General features: G+C 40.5%; 20 non-coding genes across 20 annotated transcripts; 19 read left to right on the forward strand and 1 right to left on the reverse strand.

The window, feature by feature from the left end:
* Nucleotides 1-10: 10 nt before the first annotated feature.
* On the reverse strand, nt 11-129 carry LOC144090380 (5S ribosomal RNA). Its single transcript, XR_013305352.1, has one exon. It is a non-coding gene; the product is annotated as a 5S ribosomal RNA (ribosomal RNA).
* A 934-nt stretch (nt 130-1,063) lies between these two features.
* Nucleotides 1,064-1,182, forward strand: LOC144090403 (5S ribosomal RNA). Its single transcript, XR_013305374.1, has one exon. It is a non-coding gene; the product is annotated as a 5S ribosomal RNA (ribosomal RNA).
* Nucleotides 1,183-2,175: 993 nt separating this feature from the next.
* LOC144090414 (5S ribosomal RNA) lies at nt 2,176-2,294 on the forward strand. The gene has a single exon (XR_013305385.1). It is a non-coding gene; the product is annotated as a 5S ribosomal RNA (ribosomal RNA).
* A 993-nt stretch (nt 2,295-3,287) lies between these two features.
* LOC144090424 (5S ribosomal RNA) lies at nt 3,288-3,406 on the forward strand. The gene has a single exon (XR_013305393.1). It is a non-coding gene; the product is annotated as a 5S ribosomal RNA (ribosomal RNA).
* A 993-nt stretch (nt 3,407-4,399) lies between these two features.
* LOC144090381 (5S ribosomal RNA) lies at nt 4,400-4,518 on the forward strand. The gene has a single exon (XR_013305353.1). It is a non-coding gene; the product is annotated as a 5S ribosomal RNA (ribosomal RNA).
* Nucleotides 4,519-5,511: 993 nt separating this feature from the next.
* LOC144090382 (5S ribosomal RNA) lies at nt 5,512-5,630 on the forward strand. Its single transcript, XR_013305354.1, has one exon. It is a non-coding gene; the product is annotated as a 5S ribosomal RNA (ribosomal RNA).
* Nucleotides 5,631-6,623: 993 nt separating this feature from the next.
* On the forward strand, nt 6,624-6,742 carry LOC144090383 (5S ribosomal RNA). Its single transcript, XR_013305355.1, has one exon. It is a non-coding gene; the product is annotated as a 5S ribosomal RNA (ribosomal RNA).
* A 993-nt stretch (nt 6,743-7,735) lies between these two features.
* LOC144090384 (5S ribosomal RNA) lies at nt 7,736-7,854 on the forward strand. Its single transcript, XR_013305356.1, has one exon. It is a non-coding gene; the product is annotated as a 5S ribosomal RNA (ribosomal RNA).
* Nucleotides 7,855-8,847: 993 nt separating this feature from the next.
* LOC144090385 (5S ribosomal RNA) lies at nt 8,848-8,966 on the forward strand. Its single transcript, XR_013305357.1, has one exon. It is a non-coding gene; the product is annotated as a 5S ribosomal RNA (ribosomal RNA).
* Nucleotides 8,967-9,959: 993 nt separating this feature from the next.
* Nucleotides 9,960-10,078, forward strand: LOC144090387 (5S ribosomal RNA). The gene has a single exon (XR_013305358.1). It is a non-coding gene; the product is annotated as a 5S ribosomal RNA (ribosomal RNA).
* Nucleotides 10,079-11,071: 993 nt separating this feature from the next.
* Nucleotides 11,072-11,190, forward strand: LOC144090388 (5S ribosomal RNA). Its single transcript, XR_013305359.1, has one exon. It is a non-coding gene; the product is annotated as a 5S ribosomal RNA (ribosomal RNA).
* Nucleotides 11,191-12,183: 993 nt separating this feature from the next.
* Nucleotides 12,184-12,302, forward strand: LOC144090389 (5S ribosomal RNA). The gene has a single exon (XR_013305360.1). It is a non-coding gene; the product is annotated as a 5S ribosomal RNA (ribosomal RNA).
* A 993-nt stretch (nt 12,303-13,295) lies between these two features.
* LOC144090390 (5S ribosomal RNA) lies at nt 13,296-13,414 on the forward strand. The gene has a single exon (XR_013305361.1). It is a non-coding gene; the product is annotated as a 5S ribosomal RNA (ribosomal RNA).
* Nucleotides 13,415-14,407: 993 nt separating this feature from the next.
* Nucleotides 14,408-14,526, forward strand: LOC144090391 (5S ribosomal RNA). The gene has a single exon (XR_013305362.1). It is a non-coding gene; the product is annotated as a 5S ribosomal RNA (ribosomal RNA).
* A 993-nt stretch (nt 14,527-15,519) lies between these two features.
* Nucleotides 15,520-15,638, forward strand: LOC144090409 (5S ribosomal RNA). Its single transcript, XR_013305380.1, has one exon. It is a non-coding gene; the product is annotated as a 5S ribosomal RNA (ribosomal RNA).
* Nucleotides 15,639-16,632: 994 nt separating this feature from the next.
* LOC144090393 (5S ribosomal RNA) lies at nt 16,633-16,751 on the forward strand. The gene has a single exon (XR_013305364.1). It is a non-coding gene; the product is annotated as a 5S ribosomal RNA (ribosomal RNA).
* A 993-nt stretch (nt 16,752-17,744) lies between these two features.
* Nucleotides 17,745-17,863, forward strand: LOC144090394 (5S ribosomal RNA). The gene has a single exon (XR_013305365.1). It is a non-coding gene; the product is annotated as a 5S ribosomal RNA (ribosomal RNA).
* Nucleotides 17,864-18,856: 993 nt separating this feature from the next.
* On the forward strand, nt 18,857-18,975 carry LOC144090395 (5S ribosomal RNA). Its single transcript, XR_013305366.1, has one exon. It is a non-coding gene; the product is annotated as a 5S ribosomal RNA (ribosomal RNA).
* Nucleotides 18,976-19,968: 993 nt separating this feature from the next.
* LOC144090412 (5S ribosomal RNA) lies at nt 19,969-20,087 on the forward strand. The gene has a single exon (XR_013305383.1). It is a non-coding gene; the product is annotated as a 5S ribosomal RNA (ribosomal RNA).
* A 993-nt stretch (nt 20,088-21,080) lies between these two features.
* LOC144090396 (5S ribosomal RNA) lies at nt 21,081-21,199 on the forward strand. Its single transcript, XR_013305367.1, has one exon. It is a non-coding gene; the product is annotated as a 5S ribosomal RNA (ribosomal RNA).
* Nucleotides 21,200-21,655: the final 456 nt, after the last annotated feature.

The raw sequence follows: 21,655 nt of genomic DNA on the forward strand, positions 1-21,655 counted from the left end.
AAGCCAAATGAGCTTACAGCACCTGGTATTCCCAGGAGGTCACCCATCCAAGTACTAACCAGGCCCGACCCTGCTTAGCTTCCGAGATCGGACGAGATCGGGCATTTTCAGGGTAGTATGGCTGTAAGCCAAAAGGAACTCTGAAAATTACTTATTTAAAAGTCTAAAGACCTAATTCGACAGCCTGTAATATATAATAATCCTGCATGCGGTCTCCCAAAGTAATCATCAAATTCGCCCCTCTTTGGCGACCAAGATAGAGCATTGGCAAGATAAAACGGCTGTTTACCAAAAGGGAAAGGAACTCTTTGTTGGGGTTATTCTGGGATATTATTATATATGTGAATATTAATCATTATATGTATATGAGCTTCCGACATCAAATAAAAAACAATTACAAGGTTATCTATTCAATCCAATTGCATAAGCTAACAGAATAACACAATTAAGGTCAAAAAACAACTGCCACAACAATTGCATATCAGGTCGGAAACCAAAAACAACTGCGTAAGAATTTGCACGAGTAAGCATAATAATTTGTATACAAGGTGAACCGAGCGGCAGTATTTTGAAACAATATGCGAGTATTTTCGGAAGTTGATTGGATTATCGCCATCTGCCGGAATCCAAGTCAAAGCAATTTAAGAGTCCTTCACAGATCTTCATTGCGAACTCAGATCAACAGTCCTCGGCCCGAAACTTGGTGATGTGTCAGGTGAATAGTCCAAAAAACAATGAAATGTCCTCGGAGCCAGCTGCCAAGCTGCCATGGAGAGTGAGCTCGAGCTTGCTCGGTCCCCAATTGAAATAAAGCTCATATACATATAATACATATAATGATTAATATTCACATATATCATAATATCCCAGAATAACCCCAACAAAGAGTTCCTTTCCCTTTTGGTAAACAGCCGTTTTATCTTGCCAATGCTCTATCTTGGTCACCAAAGAGGGGCGAATTTGATGATTACTTTGGGAGACCGCATGCAGGATTATTATATACTACAGGCTGTCGAATCAGGTCTTTAGACTTTTAAATAAGTAATTTTCACAGTTCTCTTCGGCTTACGGCCATACTACCCTGAACACGCCCGATCTCGTCCGATCTCGGAAGCTAAGCAGGGTCGGGCCTGGTTAGTACTTGGATGGGAGACCGCCTGGGAATACCAGGTGCTGTAAGCTTTTTTTGTTTTTGTTTTGGTTGGTGTATAAGAAAGAAACCGCACACACGTTCAATCGTTAAATAATCGACCAAGCATGTTTTTGTGATGTGGGAGGAAACCAGAGTATACCTATGGAAAACCCACACAAGCTTAAATATGCAAACTCCACACAGAAAGGTAGAAACCCGCCACAGTTGTAACACTTGATCTCAAAACTGTCAAGGAGATTCCGCACACATTTTTGGGAAGAATTAAGGAGGTATTGTTGCACTTTTCCCTGTGTATTCTTTTCCAATATTGATATTGGGCTTTAAAATATTGTTTCGACATCGAATCTAAACAATTACAAGGTTATCTATTCAATCCAATTGCATAAGCTAACAGAATAACACAATTAAGGTCAAAAAACAACTGCCACAACAATTGCATATCAGGTCGGAAACCAAAAACAACTGCGTAAGAATTTGCACGAGTAAGCATAATAATTTGTATACAAGGTGAACCGAGCGGCAGTATTTTGAAACAATATGCGAGTATTTTCGGAAGTTGATTGGATTATCGCCATCTGCCGGAATCCAAGTCAAAGCAATTTAAGAGTCCTTCACAGATCTTCATTGCGAACTCAGATCAACAGTCCTCGGCCCGAAACTTGGTGATGTGTCAGGTGAATAGTCCAAAAAACAATGAAATGTCCTCGGAGCCAGCTGCCAAGCTGCCATGGAGAGTGAGCTCGAGCTTGCTCGGTCCCCAATTGAAATAAAGCTCATATACATATAATACATATAATGATTAATATTCACATATATCATAATATCCCAGAATAACCCCAACAAAGAGTTCCTTTCCCTTTTGGTAAACAGCCGTTTTATCTTGCCAATGCTCTATCTTGGTCACCAAAGAGGGGCGAATTTGATGATTACTTTGGGAGACCGCATGCAGGATTATTATATACTACAGGCTGTCGAATCAGGTCTTTAGACTTTTAAATAAGTAATTTTCACAGTTCTCTTCGGCTTACGGCCATACTACCCTGAACACGCCCGATCTCGTCCGATCTCGGAAGCTAAGCAGGGTCGGGCCTGGTTAGTACTTGGATGGGAGACCGCCTGGGAATACCAGGTGCTGTAAGCTTTTTTTGTTTTTGTTTTGGTTGGTGTATAAGAAAGAAACCGCACACACGTTCAATCGTTAAACAATCGACCAAGCATGTTTTTGTGATGTGGGAGGAAACCAGAGTATACCTATGGAAAACCCACACAAGCTTAAATATGCAAACTCCACACAGAAAGGTAGAAACCCGCCACAGTTGTAACACTTGATCTCAAAACTGTCAAGGAGATTCCGCACACATTTTTGGGAAGAATTAAGGAGGTATTGTTGCACTTTTCCCTGTGTATTCTTTTCCAATATTGATATTGGGCTTTAAAATATTGTTTCGACATCGAATCTAAACAATTACAAGGTTATCTATTCAATCCAATTGCATAAGCTAACAGAATAACACAATTAAGGTCAAAAAACAACTGCCACAACAATTGCATATCAGGTCGGAAACCAAAAACAACTGCGTAAGAATTTGCACGAGTAAGCATAATAATTTGTATACAAGGTGAACCGAGCGGCAGTATTTTGAAACAATATGCGAGTATTTTCGGAAGTTGATTGGATTATCGCCATCTGCCGGAATCCAAGTCAAAGCAATTTAAGAGTCCTTCACAGATCTTCATTGCGAACTCAGATCAACAGTCCTCGGCCCGAAACTTGGTGATGTGTCAGGTGAATAGTCCAAAAAACAATGAAATGTCCTCGGAGCCAGCTGCCAAGCTGCCATGGAGAGTGAGCTCGAGCTTGCTCGGTCCCCAATTGAAATAAAGCTCATATACATATAATACATATAATGATTAATATTCACATATATCATAATATCCCAGAATAACCCCAACAAAGAGTTCCTTTCCCTTTTGGTAAACAGCCGTTTTATCTTGCCAATGCTCTATCTTGGTCACCAAAGAGGGGCGAATTTGATGATTACTTTGGGAGACCGCATGCAGGATTATTATATACTACAGGCTGTCGAATCAGGTCTTTAGACTTTTAAATAAGTAATTTTCACAGTTCTCTTCGGCTTACGGCCATACTACCCTGAACACGCCCGATCTCGTCCGATCTCGGAAGCTAAGCAGGGTCGGGCCTGGTTAGTACTTGGATGGGAGACCGCCTGGGAATACCAGGTGCTGTAAGCTTTTTTTGTTTTTGTTTTGGTTGGTGTATAAGAAAGAAACCGCACACACGTTCAATCGTTAAATAATCGACCAAGCATGTTTTTGTGATGTGGGAGGAAACCAGAGTATACCTATGGAAAACCCACACAAGCTTAAATATGCAAACTCCACACAGAAAGGTAGAAACCCGCCACAGTTGTAACACTTGATCTCAAAACTGTCAAGGAGATTCCGCACACATTTTTGGGAAGAATTAAGGAGGTATTGTTGCACTTTTCCCTGTGTATTCTTTTCCAATATTGATATTGGGCTTTAAAATATTGTTTCGACATCGAATCTAAACAATTACAAGGTTATCTATTCAATCCAATTGCATAAGCTAACAGAATAACACAATTAAGGTCAAAAAACAACTGCCACAACAATTGCATATCAGGTCGGAAACCAAAAACAACTGCGTAAGAATTTGCACGAGTAAGCATAATAATTTGTATACAAGGTGAACCGAGCGGCAGTATTTTGAAACAATATGCGAGTATTTTCGGAAGTTGATTGGATTATCGCCATCTGCCGGAATCCAAGTCAAAGCAATTTAAGAGTCCTTCACAGATCTTCATTGCGAACTCAGATCAACAGTCCTCGGCCCGAAACTTGGTGATGTGTCAGGTGAATAGTCCAAAAAACAATGAAATGTCCTCGGAGCCAGCTGCCAAGCTGCCATGGAGAGTGAGCTCGAGCTTGCTCGGTCCCCAATTGAAATAAAGCTCATATACATATAATACATATAATGATTAATATTCACATATATCATAATATCCCAGAATAACCCCAACAAAGAGTTCCTTTCCCTTTTGGTAAACAGCCGTTTTATCTTGCCAATGCTCTATCTTGGTCACCAAAGAGGGGCGAATTTGATGATTACTTTGGGAGACCGCATGCAGGATTATTATATACTACAGGCTGTCGAATCAGGTCTTTAGACTTTTAAATAAGTAATTTTCACAGTTCTCTTCGGCTTACGGCCATACTACCCTGAACACGCCCGATCTCGTCCGATCTCGGAAGCTAAGCAGGGTCGGGCCTGGTTAGTACTTGGATGGGAGACCGCCTGGGAATACCAGGTGCTGTAAGCTTTTTTTGTTTTTGTTTTGGTTGGTGTATAAGAAAGAAACCGCACACACGTTCAATCGTTAAACAATCGACCAAGCATGTTTTTGTGATGTGGGAGGAAACCAGAGTATACCTATGGAAAACCCACACAAGCTTAAATATGCAAACTCCACACAGAAAGGTAGAAACCCGCCACAGTTGTAACACTTGATCTCAAAACTGTCAAGGAGATTCCGCACACATTTTTGGGAAGAATTAAGGAGGTATTGTTGCACTTTTCCCTGTGTATTCTTTTCCAATATTGATATTGGGCTTTAAAATATTGTTTCGACATCGAATCTAAACAATTACAAGGTTATCTATTCAATCCAATTGCATAAGCTAACAGAATAACACAATTAAGGTCAAAAAACAACTGCCACAACAATTGCATATCAGGTCGGAAACCAAAAACAACTGCGTAAGAATTTGCACGAGTAAGCATAATAATTTGTATACAAGGTGAACCGAGCGGCAGTATTTTGAAACAATATGCGAGTATTTTCGGAAGTTGATTGGATTATCGCCATCTGCCGGAATCCAAGTCAAAGCAATTTAAGAGTCCTTCACAGATCTTCATTGCGAACTCAGATCAACAGTCCTCGGCCCGAAACTTGGTGATGTGTCAGGTGAATAGTCCAAAAAACAATGAAATGTCCTCGGAGCCAGCTGCCAAGCTGCCATGGAGAGTGAGCTCGAGCTTGCTCGGTCCCCAATTGAAATAAAGCTCATATACATATAATACATATAATGATTAATATTCACATATATCATAATATCCCAGAATAACCCCAACAAAGAGTTCCTTTCCCTTTTGGTAAACAGCCGTTTTATCTTGCCAATGCTCTATCTTGGTCACCAAAGAGGGGCGAATTTGATGATTACTTTGGGAGACCGCATGCAGGATTATTATATACTACAGGCTGTCGAATCAGGTCTTTAGACTTTTAAATAAGTAATTTTCACAGTTCTCTTCGGCTTACGGCCATACTACCCTGAACACGCCCGATCTCGTCCGATCTCGGAAGCTAAGCAGGGTCGGGCCTGGTTAGTACTTGGATGGGAGACCGCCTGGGAATACCAGGTGCTGTAAGCTTTTTTTGTTTTTGTTTTGGTTGGTGTATAAGAAAGAAACCGCACACACGTTCAATCGTTAAACAATCGACCAAGCATGTTTTTGTGATGTGGGAGGAAACCAGAGTATACCTATGGAAAACCCACACAAGCTTAAATATGCAAACTCCACACAGAAAGGTAGAAACCCGCCACAGTTGTAACACTTGATCTCAAAACTGTCAAGGAGATTCCGCACACATTTTTGGGAAGAATTAAGGAGGTATTGTTGCACTTTTCCCTGTGTATTCTTTTCCAATATTGATATTGGGCTTTAAAATATTGTTTCGACATCGAATCTAAACAATTACAAGGTTATCTATTCAATCCAATTGCATAAGCTAACAGAATAACACAATTAAGGTCAAAAAACAACTGCCACAACAATTGCATATCAGGTCGGAAACCAAAAACAACTGCGTAAGAATTTGCACGAGTAAGCATAATAATTTGTATACAAGGTGAACCGAGCGGCAGTATTTTGAAACAATATGCGAGTATTTTCGGAAGTTGATTGGATTATCGCCATCTGCCGGAATCCAAGTCAAAGCAATTTAAGAGTCCTTCACAGATCTTCATTGCGAACTCAGATCAACAGTCCTCGGCCCGAAACTTGGTGATGTGTCAGGTGAATAGTCCAAAAAACAATGAAATGTCCTCGGAGCCAGCTGCCAAGCTGCCATGGAGAGTGAGCTCGAGCTTGCTCGGTCCCCAATTGAAATAAAGCTCATATACATATAATACATATAATGATTAATATTCACATATATCATAATATCCCAGAATAACCCCAACAAAGAGTTCCTTTCCCTTTTGGTAAACAGCCGTTTTATCTTGCCAATGCTCTATCTTGGTCACCAAAGAGGGGCGAATTTGATGATTACTTTGGGAGACCGCATGCAGGATTATTATATACTACAGGCTGTCGAATCAGGTCTTTAGACTTTTAAATAAGTAATTTTCACAGTTCTCTTCGGCTTACGGCCATACTACCCTGAACACGCCCGATCTCGTCCGATCTCGGAAGCTAAGCAGGGTCGGGCCTGGTTAGTACTTGGATGGGAGACCGCCTGGGAATACCAGGTGCTGTAAGCTTTTTTTGTTTTTGTTTTGGTTGGTGTATAAGAAAGAAACCGCACACACGTTCAATCGTTAAATAATCGACCAAGCATGTTTTTGTGATGTGGGAGGAAACCAGAGTATACCTATGGAAAACCCACACAAGCTTAAATATGCAAACTCCACACAGAAAGGTAGAAACCCGCCACAGTTGTAACACTTGATCTCAAAACTGTCAAGGAGATTCCGCACACATTTTTGGGAAGAATTAAGGAGGTATTGTTGCACTTTTCCCTGTGTATTCTTTTCCAATATTGATATTGGGCTTTAAAATATTGTTTCGACATCGAATCTAAACAATTACAAGGTTATCTATTCAATCCAATTGCATAAGCTAACAGAATAACACAATTAAGGTCAAAAAACAACTGCCACAACAATTGCATATCAGGTCGGAAACCAAAAACAACTGCGTAAGAATTTGCACGAGTAAGCATAATAATTTGTATACAAGGTGAACCGAGCGGCAGTATTTTGAAACAATATGCGAGTATTTTCGGAAGTTGATTGGATTATCGCCATCTGCCGGAATCCAAGTCAAAGCAATTTAAGAGTCCTTCACAGATCTTCATTGCGAACTCAGATCAACAGTCCTCGGCCCGAAACTTGGTGATGTGTCAGGTGAATAGTCCAAAAAACAATGAAATGTCCTCGGAGCCAGCTGCCAAGCTGCCATGGAGAGTGAGCTCGAGCTTGCTCGGTCCCCAATTGAAATAAAGCTCATATACATATAATACATATAATGATTAATATTCACATATATCATAATATCCCAGAATAACCCCAACAAAGAGTTCCTTTCCCTTTTGGTAAACAGCCGTTTTATCTTGCCAATGCTCTATCTTGGTCACCAAAGAGGGGCGAATTTGATGATTACTTTGGGAGACCGCATGCAGGATTATTATATACTACAGGCTGTCGAATCAGGTCTTTAGACTTTTAAATAAGTAATTTTCACAGTTCTCTTCGGCTTACGGCCATACTACCCTGAACACGCCCGATCTCGTCCGATCTCGGAAGCTAAGCAGGGTCGGGCCTGGTTAGTACTTGGATGGGAGACCGCCTGGGAATACCAGGTGCTGTAAGCTTTTTTTGTTTTTGTTTTGGTTGGTGTATAAGAAAGAAACCGCACACACGTTCAATCGTTAAACAATCGACCAAGCATGTTTTTGTGATGTGGGAGGAAACCAGAGTATACCTATGGAAAACCCACACAAGCTTAAATATGCAAACTCCACACAGAAAGGTAGAAACCCGCCACAGTTGTAACACTTGATCTCAAAACTGTCAAGGAGATTCCGCACACATTTTTGGGAAGAATTAAGGAGGTATTGTTGCACTTTTCCCTGTGTATTCTTTTCCAATATTGATATTGGGCTTTAAAATATTGTTTCGACATCGAATCTAAACAATTACAAGGTTATCTATTCAATCCAATTGCATAAGCTAACAGAATAACACAATTAAGGTCAAAAAACAACTGCCACAACAATTGCATATCAGGTCGGAAACCAAAAACAACTGCGTAAGAATTTGCACGAGTAAGCATAATAATTTGTATACAAGGTGAACCGAGCGGCAGTATTTTGAAACAATATGCGAGTATTTTCGGAAGTTGATTGGATTATCGCCATCTGCCGGAATCCAAGTCAAAGCAATTTAAGAGTCCTTCACAGATCTTCATTGCGAACTCAGATCAACAGTCCTCGGCCCGAAACTTGGTGATGTGTCAGGTGAATAGTCCAAAAAACAATGAAATGTCCTCGGAGCCAGCTGCCAAGCTGCCATGGAGAGTGAGCTCGAGCTTGCTCGGTCCCCAATTGAAATAATGCTCATATACATATAATACATATAATGATTAATATTCACATATATCATAATATCCCAGAATAACCCCAACAAAGAGTTCCTTTCCCTTTTGGTAAACAGCCGTTTTATCTTGCCAATGCTCTATCTTGGTCACCAAAGAGGGGCGAATTTGATGATTACTTTGGGAGACCGCATGCAGGATTATTATATACTACAGGCTGTCGAATCAGGTCTTTAGACTTTTAAATAAGTAATTTTCACAGTTCTCTTCGGCTTACGGCCATACTACCCTGAACACGCCCGATCTCGTCCGATCTCGGAAGCTAAGCAGGGTCGGGCCTGGTTAGTACTTGGATGGGAGACCGCCTGGGAATACCAGGTGCTGTAAGCTTTTTTTGTTTTTGTTTTGGTTGGTGTATAAGAAAGAAACCGCACACACGTTCAATCGTTAAATAATCGACCAAGCATGTTTTTGTGATGTGGGAGGAAACCAGAGTATACCTATGGAAAACCCACACAAGCTTAAATATGCAAACTCCACACAGAAAGGTAGAAACCCGCCACAGTTGTAACACTTGATCTCAAAACTGTCAAGGAGATTCCGCACACATTTTTGGGAAGAATTAAGGAGGTATTGTTGCACTTTTCCCTGTGTATTCTTTTCCAATATTGATATTGGGCTTTAAAATATTGTTTCGACATCGAATCTAAACAATTACAAGGTTATCTATTCAATCCAATTGCATAAGCTAACAGAATAACACAATTAAGGTCAAAAAACAACTGCCACAACAATTGCATATCAGGTCGGAAACCAAAAACAACTGCGTAAGAATTTGCACGAGTAAGCATAATAATTTGTATACAAGGTGAACCGAGCGGCAGTATTTTGAAACAATATGCGAGTATTTTCGGAAGTTGATTGGATTATCGCCATCTGCCGGAATCCAAGTCAAAGCAATTTAAGAGTCCTTCACAGATCTTCATTGCGAACTCAGATCAACAGTCCTCGGCCCGAAACTTGGTGATGTGTCAGGTGAATAGTCCAAAAAACAATGAAATGTCCTCGGAGCCAGCTGCCAAGCTGCCATGGAGAGTGAGCTCGAGCTTGCTCGGTCCCCAATTGAAATAAAGCTCATATACATATAATACATATAATGATTAATATTCACATATATCATAATATCCCAGAATAACCCCAACAAAGAGTTCCTTTCCCTTTTGGTAAACAGCCGTTTTATCTTGCCAATGCTCTATCTTGGTCACCAAAGAGGGGCGAATTTGATGATTACTTTGGGAGACCGCATGCAGGATTATTATATACTACAGGCTGTCGAATCAGGTCTTTAGACTTTTAAATAAGTAATTTTCACAGTTCTCTTCGGCTTACGGCCATACTACCCTGAACACGCCCGATCTCGTCCGATCTCGGAAGCTAAGCAGGGTCGGGCCTGGTTAGTACTTGGATGGGAGACCGCCTGGGAATACCAGGTGCTGTAAGCTTTTTTTGTTTTTGTTTTGGTTGGTGTATAAGAAAGAAACCGCACACACGTTCAATCGTTAAACAATCGACCAAGCATGTTTTTGTGATGTGGGAGGAAACCAGAGTATACCTATGGAAAACCCACACAAGCTTAAATATGCAAACTCCACACAGAAAGGTAGAAACCCGCCACAGTTGTAACACTTGATCTCAAAACTGTCAAGGAGATTCCGCACACATTTTTGGGAAGAATTAAGGAGGTATTGTTGCACTTTTCCCTGTGTATTCTTTTCCAATATTGATATTGGGCTTTAAAATATTGTTTCGACATCGAATCTAAACAATTACAAGGTTATCTATTCAATCCAATTGCATAAGCTAACAGAATAACACAATTAAGGTCAAAAAACAACTGCCACAACAATTGCATATCAGGTCGGAAACCAAAAACAACTGCGTAAGAATTTGCACGAGTAAGCATAATAATTTGTATACAAGGTGAACCGAGCGGCAGTATTTTGAAACAATATGCGAGTATTTTCGGAAGTTGATTGGATTATCGCCATCTGCCGGAATCCAAGTCAAAGCAATTTAAGAGTCCTTCACAGATCTTCATTGCGAACTCAGATCAACAGTCCTCGGCCCGAAACTTGGTGATGTGTCAGGTGAATAGTCCAAAAAACAATGAAATGTCCTCGGAGCCAGCTGCCAAGCTGCCATGGAGAGTGAGCTCGAGCTTGCTCGGTCCCCAATTGAAATAAAGCTCATATACATATAATACATATAATGATTAATATTCACATATATCATAATATCCCAGAATAACCCCAACAAAGAGTTCCTTTCCCTTTTGGTAAACAGCCGTTTTATCTTGCCAATGCTCTATCTTGGTCACCAAAGAGGGGCGAATTTGATGATTACTTTGGGAGACCGCATGCAGGATTATTATATACTACAGGCTGTCGAATCAGGTCTTTAGACTTTTAAATAAGTAATTTTCACAGTTCTCTTCGGCTTACGGCCATACTACCCTGAACACGCCCGATCTCGTCCGATCTCGGAAGCTAAGCAGGGTCGGGCCTGGTTAGTACTTGGATGGGAGACCGCCTGGGAATACCAGGTGCTGTAAGCTTTTTTTGTTTTTGTTTTGGTTGGTGTATAAGAAAGAAACCGCACACACGTTCAATCGTTAAATAATCGACCAAGCATGTTTTTGTGATGTGGGAGGAAACCAGAGTATACCTATGGAAAACCCACACAAGCTTAAATATGCAAACTCCACACAGAAAGGTAGAAACCCGCCACAGTTGTAACACTTGATCTCAAAACTGTCAAGGAGATTCCGCACACATTTTTGGGAAGAATTAAGGAGGTATTGTTGCACTTTTCCCTGTGTATTCTTTTCCAATATTGATATTGGGCTTTAAAATATTGTTTCGACATCGAATCTAAACAATTACAAGGTTATCTATTCAATCCAATTGCATAAGCTAACAGAATAACACAATTAAGGTCAAAAAACAACTGCCACAACAATTGCATATCAGGTCGGAAACCAAAAACAACTGCGTAAGAATTTGCACGAGTAAGCATAATAATTTGTATACAAGGTGAACCGAGCGGCAGTATTTTGAAACAATATGCGAGTATTTTCGGAAGTTGATTGGATTATCGCCATCTGCCGGAATCCAAGTCAAAGCAATTTAAGAGTCCTTCACAGATCTTCATTGCGAACTCAGATCAACAGTCCTCGGCCCGAAACTTGGTGATGTGTCAGGTGAATAGTCCAAAAAACAATGAAATGTCCTCGGAGCCAGCTGCCAAGCTGCCATGGAGAGTGAGCTCGAGCTTGCTCGGTCCCCAATTGAAATAAAGCTCATATACATATAATACATATAATGATTAATATTCACATATATCATAATATCCCAGAATAACCCCAACAAAGAGTTCCTTTCCCTTTTGGTAAACAGCCGTTTTATCTTGCCAATGCTCTATCTTGGTCACCAAAGAGGGGCGAATTTGATGATTACTTTGGGAGACCGCATGCAGGATTATTATATACTACAGGCTGTCGAATCAGGTCTTTAGACTTTTAAATAAGTAATTTTCACAGTTCTCTTCGGCTTACGGCCATACTACCCTGAACACGCCCGATCTCGTCCGATCTCGGAAGCTAAGCAGGGTCGGGCCTGGTTAGTACTTGGATGGGAGACCGCCTGGGAATACCAGGTGCTGTAAGCTTTTTTTGTTTTTGTTTTGGTTGGTGTATAAGAAAGAAACCGCACACACGTTCAATCGTTAAATAATCGACCAAGCATGTTTTTGTGATGTGGGAGGAAACCAGAGTATACCTATGGAAAACCCACACAAGCTTAAATATGCAAACTCCACACAGAAAGGTAGAAACCCGCCACAGTTGTAACACTTGATCTCAAAACTGTCAAGGAGATTCCGCACACATTTTTGGGAAGAATTAAGGAGGTATTGTTGCACTTTTCCCTGTGTATTCTTTTCCAATATTGATATTGGGCTTTAAAATATTGTTTCGACATCGAATCTAAACAATTACAAGGTTATCTATTCAATCCAATTGCATAAGCTAACAGAATAACACAATTAAGGTCAAAAAACAACTGCCACAACAATTGCATATCAGGTCGGAAACCAAAAACAACTGCGTAAGAATTTGCACGAGTAAGCATAATAATTTGTATACAAGGTGAACCGAGCGGCAGTATTTTGAAACAATATGCGAGTATTTTCGGAAGTTGATTGGATTATCGCCATCTGCCGGAATCCAAGTCAAAGCAATTTAAGAGTCCTTCACAGATCTTCATTGCGAACTCAGATCAACAGTCCTCGGCCCGAAACTTGGTGATGTGTCAGGTGAATAGTCCAAAAAACAATGAAATGTCCTCGGAGCCAGCTGCCAAGCTGCCATGGAGAGTGAGCTCGAGCTTGCTCGGTCCCCAATTGAAATAAAGCTCATATACATATAATACATATAATGATTAATATTCACATATATCATAATATCCCAGAATAACCCCAACAAAGAGTTCCTTTCCCTTTTGGTAAACAGCCGTTTTATCTTGCCAATGCTCTATCTTGGTCACCAAAGAGGGGCGAATTTGATGATTACTTTGGGAGACCGCATGCAGGATTATTATATACTACAGGCTGTCGAATCAGGTCTTTAGACTTTTAAATAAGTAATTTTCACAGTTCTCTTCGGCTTACGGCCATACTACCCTGAACACGCCCGATCTCGTCCGATCTCGGAAGCTAAGCAGGGTCGGGCCTGGTTAGTACTTGGATGGGAGACCGCCTGGGAATACCAGGTGCTGTAAGCTTTTTTTGTTTTTGTTTTGGTTGGTGTATAAGAAAGAAACCGCACACACGTTCAATCGTTAAACAATCGACCAAGCATGTTTTTGTGATGTGGGAGGAAACCAGAGTATACCTATGGAAAACCCACACAAGCTTAAATATGCAAACTCCACACAGAAAGGTAGAAACCCGCCACAGTTGTAACACTTGATCTCAAAACTGTCAAGGAGATTCCGCACACATTTTTGGGAAGAATTAAGGAGGTATTGTTGCACTTTTCCCTGTGTATTCTTTTCCAATATTGATATTGGGCTTTAAAATATTGTTTCGACATCGAATCTAAACAATTACAAGGTTATCTATTCAATCCAATTGCATAAGCTAACAGAATAACACAATTAAGGTCAAAAAACAACTGCCACAACAATTGCATATCAGGTCGGAAACCAAAAACAACTGCGTAAGAATTTGCACGAGTAAGCATAATAATTTGTATACAAGGTGAACCGAGCGGCAGTATTTTGAAACAATATGCGAGTATTTTCGGAAGTTGATTGGATTATCGCCATCTGCCGGAATCCAAGTCAAAGCAATTTAAGAGTCCTTCACAGATCTTCATTGCGAACTCAGATCAACAGTCCTCGGCCCGAAACTTGGTGATGTGTCAGGTGAATAGTCCAAAAAACAATGAAATGTCCTCGGAGCCAGCTGCCAAGCTGCCATGGAGAGTGAGCTCGAGCTTGCTCGGTCCCCAATTGAAATAAAGCTCATATACATATAATACATATAATGATTAATATTCACATATATCATAATATCCCAGAATAACCCCAACAAAGAGTTCCTTTCCCTTTTGGTAAACAGCCGTTTTATCTTGCCAATGCTCTATCTTGGTCACCAAAGAGGGGCGAATTTGATGATTACTTTGGGAGACCGCATGCAGGATTATTATATACTACAGGCTGTCGAATCAGGTCTTTAGACTTTTAAATAAGTAATTTTCACAGTTCTCTTCGGCTTACGGCCATACTACCCTGAACACGCCCGATCTCGTCCGATCTCGGAAGCTAAGCAGGGTCGGGCCTGGTTAGTACTTGGATGGGAGACCGCCTGGGAATACCAGGTGCTGTAAGCTTTTTTTGTTTTTGTTTTGGTTGGTGTATAAGAAAGAAACCGCACACACGTTCAATCGTTAAATAATCGACCGAGCATGTTTTTGTGATGTGGGAGGAAACCAGAGTATACCTATGGAAAACCCACACAAGCTTAAATATGCAAACTCCACACAGAAAGGTAGAAACCCGCCACAGTTGTAACACTTGATCTCAAAACTGTCAAGGAGATTCCGCACACATTTTTGGGAAGAATTAAGGAGGTATTGTTGCACTTTTCCCTGTGTATTCTTTTCCAATATTGATATTGGGCTTTAAAATATTGTTTCGACATCGAATCTAAACAATTACAAGGTTATCTATTCAATCCAATTGCATAAGGTAACAGAATAACACAATTAAGGTCAAAAAACAACTGCCACAACAATTGCATATCAGGTCGGAAACCAAAAACAACTGCGTAAGAATTTGCACGAGTAAGCATAATAATTTGTATACAAGGTGAACCGAGCGGCAGTATTTTGAAACAATATGCGAGTATTTTCGGAAGTTGATTGGATTATCGCCATCTGCCGGAATCCAAGTCAAAGCAATTTAAGAGTCCTTCACAGATCTTCATTGCGAACTCAGATCAACAGTCCTCGGCCCGAAACTTGGTGATGTGTCAGGTGAATAGTCCAAAAAACAATGAAATGTCCTCGGAGCCAGCTGCCAAGCTGCCATGGAGAGTGAGCTCGAGCTTGCTCGGTCCCCAATTGAAATAAAGCTCATATACATATAATACATATAATGATTAATATTCACATATATCATAATATCCCAGAATAACCCCAACAAAGAGTTCCTTTCCCTTTTGGTAAACAGCCGTTTTATCTTGCCAATGCTCTATCTTGGTCACCAAAGAGGGGCGAATTTGATGATTACTTTGGGAGACCGCATGCAGGATTATTATATACTACAGGCTGTCGAATCAGGTCTTTAGACTTTTAAATAAGTAATTTTCACAGTTCTCTTCGGCTTACGGCCATACTACCCTGAACACGCCCGATCTCGTCCGATCTCGGAAGCCAAGCAGGGTCGGGCCTGGTTAGTACTTGGATGGGAGACCGCCTGGGAATACCAGGTGCTGTAAGCTTTTTTTTGTTTTTGTTTTGGTTGGTGTATAAGAAAGAAACCGCACACACGTTCAATCGTTAAATAATCGACCGAGCATGTTTTTGTGATGTGGGAGGAAACCAGAGTATACCTATGGAAAACCCACACAAGCTTAAATATGCAAACTCCACACAGAAAGGTAGAAACCCGCCACAGTTGTAACACTTGATCTCAAAACTGTCAAGGAGATTCCGCACACATTTTTGGGAAGAATTAAGGAGGTATTGTTGCACTTTTCCCTGTGTATTCTTTTCCAATATTGATATTGGGCTTTAAAATATTGTTTCGACATCGAATCTAAACAATTACAAGGTTGTCTATTCAATCCAATTGCATAAGCTAACAGAATAACACAATTAAGGTCAAAAAACAACTGCCACAACAATTGCATATCAGGTCGGAAACCAAAAACAACTGCGTAAGAATTTGCACGAGTAAGCATAATAATTTGTATACAAGGTGAACCGAGCGGCAGTATTTTGAAACAATATGCGAGTATTTTCGGAAGTTGATTGGATTATCGCCATCTGCCGGAATCCAAGTCAAAGCAATTTAAGAGTCCTTCACAGATCTTCATTGCGAACTCAGATCAACAGTCCTCGGCCCGAAACTTGGTGATGTGTCAGGTGAATAGTCCAAAAAACAATGAAATGTCCTCGGAGCCAGCTGCCAAGCTGCCATGGAGAGTGAGCTCGAGCTTGCTCGGTCCCCAATTGAAATAAAGCTCATATACATATAATACATATAATGATTAATATTCACATATATCATAATATCCCAGAATAACCCCAACAAAGTGTTGGGGTTATTCTGGGAATCCTTATGATATATCGTGAATATTCAATCATTATATGTATTATATGCTATATGAGCTTTATTTCAATTGGGAGACCGCATGCAGGATTATTATATACTACAGGCTGTCGAATCAGGTCTTTAGACTTTTAAATAAGTAATTTTCACAGTTCTCTTCGGCTTACGGCCATACTACCCTGAACACGCCCGATCTCGTCCGATCTCGGAAGCTAAGCAGGGTCGGGCCTGGTTAGTACTTGGATGGGAGACCGCCTGGGAATACCAGGTGCTGTAAGCTTTTTTTGTTTTTGTTTTGGTTGGTGTATAAGAAAGAAACCGCACACACGTTCAATCGTTAAACAATCGACCAAGCATGTTTTTGTGATGTGGGAGGAAACCAGAGTATACCTATGGAAAACCCACACAAGCTTAAATATGCAAACTCCACACAGAAAGGTAGAAACCCGCCACAGTTGTAACACTTGATCTCAAAACTGTCAAGGAGATTCCGCACACATTTTTGGGAAGAATTAAGGAGGTATTGTTGCACTTTTCCCTGTGTATTCTTTTCCAATATTGATATTGGGCTTTAAAATATTGTTTCGACATCGAATCTAAACAATTACAAGGTTATCTATTCAATCCAATTGCATAAGCTAACAGAATAACACAATTAAGGTCAAAAAACAACTGCCACAACAATTGCATATCAGGTCGGAAACCAAAAACAACTGCGTAAGAATTTGCACGAGTAAGCATAATAATTTGTATACAAGGTGAACCGAGCGGCAGTATTTTGAAACAATATGCGAGTATTTTCGGAAGTTGATTGGATTATCGCCATCTGCCGGAATCCAAGTCAAAGCAATTTAAGAGTCCTTCACAGATCTTCATTGCGAACTCAGATCAACAGTCCTCGGCCCGAAACTTGGTGATGTGTCAGGTGAATAGTCCAAAAAACAATGAAATGTCCTCGGAGCCAGCTGCCAAGCTGCCATGGAGAGTGAGCTCGAGCTTGCTCGGTCCCCAATTGAAATAAAGCTCATATACATATAATACATATAATGATTAATATTCACATATATCATAATATCCCAGAATAACCCCAACAAAGAGTTCCTTTCCCTTTTGGTAAACAGCCGTTTTATCTTGCCAATGCTCTATCTTGGTCACCAAAGAGGGGCGAATTTGATGATTACTTTGGGAGACCGCATGCAGGATTATTATATACTACAGGCTGTCGAATCAGGTCTTTAGACTTTTAAATAAGTAATTTTCACAGTTCTCTTCGGCTTACGGCCATACTACCCTGAACACGCCCGATCTCGTCCGATCTCGGAAGCTAAGCAGGGTCGGGCCTGGTTAGTACTTGGATGGGAGACCGCCTGGGAATACCAGGTGCTGTAAGCTTTTTTTGTTTTTGTTTTGGTTGGTGTATAAGAAAGAAACCGCACACACGTTCAATCGTTAAATAATCGACCAAGCATGTTTTTGTGATGTGGGAGGAAACCAGAGTATACCTATGGAAAACCCACACAAGCTTAAATATGCAAACTCCACACAGAAAGGTAGAAACCCGCCACAGTTGTAACACTTGATCTCAAAACTGTCAAGGAGATTCCGCACACATTTTTGGGAAGAATTAAGGAGGTATTGTTGCACTTTTCCCTGTGTATTCTTTTCCAATATTGATATTGGGCTTTAAAATATTGTTTCGACATCGAATCTAAACAATTACAAGGTTATCTATTCAATCCAATTGCATAAGCTAACAGAATAACACAATTAAGGTCAAAAAACAACTGCCACAACAATTGCATATCAGGTCGGAAACCAAAAACAACTGCGTAAGAATTTGCACGAGTAAGCATAATAATTTGTATACAAGGTGAACCGAGCGGCAGTATTTTGAAACAATATGCGAGTATTTTCGGAAGTTGATTGGATTATCGCCATCTGCCGGAATCCAAGTCAAAGCAATTTAAGAGTCCTTCACAGATCTTCATTGCGAACTCAGATCAACAGTCCTCGGCCCGAAACTTGGTGATGTGTCAGGTGAATAGTCCAAAAAACAATGAAATGTCCTCGGAGCCAGCTGCCAAGCTGCCATGGAGAGTGAGCTCGAGCTTGCTCGGTCCCCAATTGAAATAAAGCTCATATACATATAATACATATAATGATTAATATTCACATATATCATAATATCCCAGAATAACCCCAACAAAGAGTTCCTTTCCCTTTTGGTAAACAGCCGTTTTATCTTGCCAATGCTCTATCTTGGTCACCAAAGAGGGGCGAATTTGATGATTACTTTGGGAGACCGCATGCAGGATTATTATATACTACAGGCTGTCGAATCAGGTCTTTAGACTTTTAAATAAGTAATTTTCACAGTTCTCTTCGGCTTACGGCCATACTACCCTGAACACGCCCGATCTCGTCCGATCTCGGAAGCTAAGCAGGGTCGGGCCTGGTTAGTACTTGGATGGGAGACCGCCTGGGAATACCAGGTGCTGTAAGCTTTTTTTGTTTTTGTTTTGGTTGGTGTATAAGAAAGAAACCGCACACACGTTCAATCGTTAAATAATCGACCGAGCATGTTTTTGTGATGTGGGAGGAAACCAGAGTATACCTATGGAAAACCCACACAAGCTTAAATATGCAAACTCCACACAGAAAGGTAGAAACCCGCCACAGTTGTAACACTTGATCTCAAAACTGTCAAGGAGATTCCGCACACATTTTTGGGAAGAATTAAGGAGGTATTGTTGCACTTTTCCCTGTGTATTCTTTTCCAATATTGATATTGGGCTTTAAAATATTGTTTCGACATCGAATCTAAACAATTACAAGGTTATCTATTCAATCCAATTGCATAAGCTAACAGAATAACACAATTAAGGTCAAAAAACAACTGCCACAACAATTGCATATCAGGTCGGAAACCAAAAACAACTGCGTAAGAATTTGCACGAGTAAGCATAATAATTTGTATACAAGGTGAACCGAGCGGCAGTATTTTGAAACAATATGCGAGTATTTTCGGAAGTTGATTGGATTATCGCCATCTGCCGGAATCCAAGTCAAAGCAATTTAAGAGTCCTTCACAGATCTTCATTGCGAACTCAGATCAACAGTCCTCGGCCCGAAACTTGGTGATGTGTCAGGTGAATAGTCCAAAAAACAATGAAATGTCCTCGGAGCCAGCTGCCAAGCTGCCATGGAGAGTGAGCTCGAGCTTGCTCGGTCCCCAATTGAAATAAAGCTCATATACATATAATACATATAATGATTAATATTCACATATATCATAATATCCCAGAATAACCCCAACAAAGAGTTCCTTTCCCTTTTGGTAAACAGCCGTTTTATCTTGCCAATGCTCTATCTTGGTCACCAAAGAGGGGCGAATTTGATGATTACTTTGGGAGACCGCATGCAGGATTATTATATACTACAGGCTGTCGAATCAGGTCTTTAGACTTTTAAATAAGTAATTTTCACAGTTCTCTTCGGCTTACGGCCATACTACCCTGAACACGCCTGATCTCGTCCGATCTCGGAAGCTAAGCAGGGTCGGGCCTGGTTAGTACTTGGATGGGAGACCGCCTGGGAATACCAGGTGCTGTAAGCTTTTTTTGTTTTTGTTTTGGTTGGTGTATAAGAAAGAAACCGCACACACGTTCAATCGTTAAATAATCGACCAAGCATGTTTTTGTGATGTGGGAGGAAACCAGAGTATACCTATGGAAAACCCACACAAGCTTAAATATGCAAACTCCACACAGAAAGGTAGAAACCCGCCACAGTTGTAACACTTGATCTCAAAACTGTCAAGGAGATTCCGCACACATTTTTGGGAAGAATTAAGGAGGTATTGTTGCACTTTTCCCTGTGTATTCTTTTCCAATATTGATATTGGGCTTTAAAATATTGTTTCGACATCGAATCTAAACAATTACAAGGTTATCTATTCAATCCAATTGCATAAGCTAACAGAATAACACAATTAAGGTCAAAAAACAACTGCCACAACAATTGCATATCAGGTCGGAAACCAAAAACAACTGCGTAAGAATTTGCACGAGTAAGCATAATAATTTGTATACAAGGTGAACCGAGCGGCAGTATTTTGAAACAATATGCGAGTATTTTCGGAAGTTGATTGGATTATCGCCATCTGCCGGAATCCAAGTCAAAGCAATTTAAGAGTCCTTCACAGATCTTCATTGCGAACTCAGATCAACAGTCCTCGGCCCGAAACTTGGTGATGTGTCAGGTGAATAGTCCAAAAAACAATGAAATGTCCTCGGAGCCAGCTGCCAAGCTGCCATGGAGAGTGAGCTCGAGCTTGCTCGGTCCCCAATTGAAATAAAGCTCATATACATATAATACATATAATGATTAATATTCACATATATCATAATATCCCAGAATAACCCCAACAAAGAGTTCCTTTCCCTTTTGGTAAACAGCCGTTTTATCTTGCCAATGCTCTATCTTGGTCACCAAAGAGGGGCGAATTTGATGATTACTTTGGGAGACCGCATGCAGGATTATTATATACTACAGGCTGTCGAATCAGGTCTTTAGACTTTTAAATAAGTAATTTTCACAGTTCTCTTCGGCTTACGGCCATACTACCCTGAACACGCCCGATCTCGTCCGATCTCGGAAGCTAAGCAGGGTCGGGCCTGGTTAGTACTTGGATGGGAGACCGCCTGGGAATACCAGGTGCTGTAAGCTTTTTTTGTTTTTGTTTTGGTTGGTGTATAAGAAAGAAACCGCACACACGTTCAATCGTTAAATAATCGACCAAGCATGTTTTTGTGATGTGGGAGGAAACCAGAGTATACCTATGGAAAACCCACACAAGCTTAAATATGCAAACTCCACACAGAAAGGTAGAAACCCGCCACAGTTGTAACACTTGATCTCAAAACTGTCAAGGAGATTCCGCACACATTTTTGGGAAGAATTAAGGAGGTATTGTTGCACTTTTCCCTGTGTATTCTTTTCCAATATTGATATTGGGCTTTAAAATATTGTTTCGACATCGAATCTAAACAATTACAAGGTTATCTATTCAATCCAATTGCATAAGGTAACAGAATAACACAATTAAGGTCAAAAAACAACTGCCACAACAATTGCATATCAGGTCGGAAACCAAAAACAACTGCGTAAGAATTTGCACGAGTA

This window comes from Stigmatopora argus, chromosome 15 (genome assembly GCF_051989625.1).
Source record: "Stigmatopora argus isolate UIUO_Sarg chromosome 15, RoL_Sarg_1.0, whole genome shotgun sequence".
Lineage (NCBI taxonomy): Eukaryota > Metazoa > Chordata > Actinopteri > Syngnathiformes > Syngnathidae > Stigmatopora > Stigmatopora argus.